Below are 804 nucleotides of genomic sequence, written 5' to 3'. Positions count from 1 at the left end.
CCCCCCCCGGAGGGGGGGGGGGGGGGGGGAGTGAGCGAGCGGCTATGTGGTGCTTAGTTGCCAGCCAGGTTAAACCACAACACTGGCCCTACTAAAAAGATTTTCCCCGTCTTTCCTATAGGCCCCCTTTAAGCACTGAAAGGCCGCAATCAGGTCTCCCTGCAGCCTTCTCTTCTCCAGGCTGAACACCCCCAACTCTCCCAGCCTGGCCTCACAGCAGAGGGGCTCCAGCCCTCGGATCATTTTAGTAGCCCTCCTCTGGCCCTACTCCAACAGATCCATGTCCTCCTTGTGCTGAGGGCTCCAGAGCTGGAGGCAGTACTCCAGGTGGTCTCACCAGAGCAGAGCAGAGGGGCAGAATCCCCTCCTTCGACCTGCTGGCCACACTTCTCTTGATGCAGCCCAGTGAAGATTAATCACTATACACGAGATGAGCACCACCATGGATGCTCTCCCTACTGCTGTGTGTGACTGAAATTGGGTAAAATATGATTTTCAGAAAACCATCATCTAACAGTGTTAGAAAGACTAGCATGTGATTATTTTTCCCAGTCAACATCTATACTTCAAAAAGACAAGGGATTCCCTATACGTACATCTAGATTACACGGTATTTTGACATGGTTTTGGCTTATTAGAATCATAGAATCATAGAATGTTTTGGGTTGGAAGGGACCCCTAGAGGTCATCTAGTCCAACCGCCCCGCAGGAGCAGGGACACCACTAACCACATCAGGTTGCTCACAGCCCCGGCCAACCTGGGCTGGAATGTTTCCTGGGATGGGGCCTCCACCACCCCTCTGG

At 52.9% G+C, this 804-nt stretch overlaps 1 protein-coding gene across 3 annotated transcripts in view; it reads right to left on the bottom strand.

Moving 5' to 3' along the window:
- Positions 1–804, bottom strand: part of NARS2 (asparaginyl-tRNA synthetase 2, mitochondrial) — a 63,017-nt gene that overhangs the window by 12,367 nt on the left and 49,846 nt on the right. The window lies entirely within an intron of this gene.

This window comes from Egretta garzetta, unplaced genomic scaffold (assembly GCF_000687185.1).
Source record: "Egretta garzetta isolate BGI_Z169 unplaced genomic scaffold, ASM68718v1 scaffold323, whole genome shotgun sequence".
Classification (NCBI taxonomy): Eukaryota; Metazoa; Chordata; class Aves; order Pelecaniformes; family Ardeidae; genus Egretta; species Egretta garzetta.
Note: the sequence above shows the minus strand (reverse complement) of the source record. Positions and strands in the feature narration are given on the sequence as shown.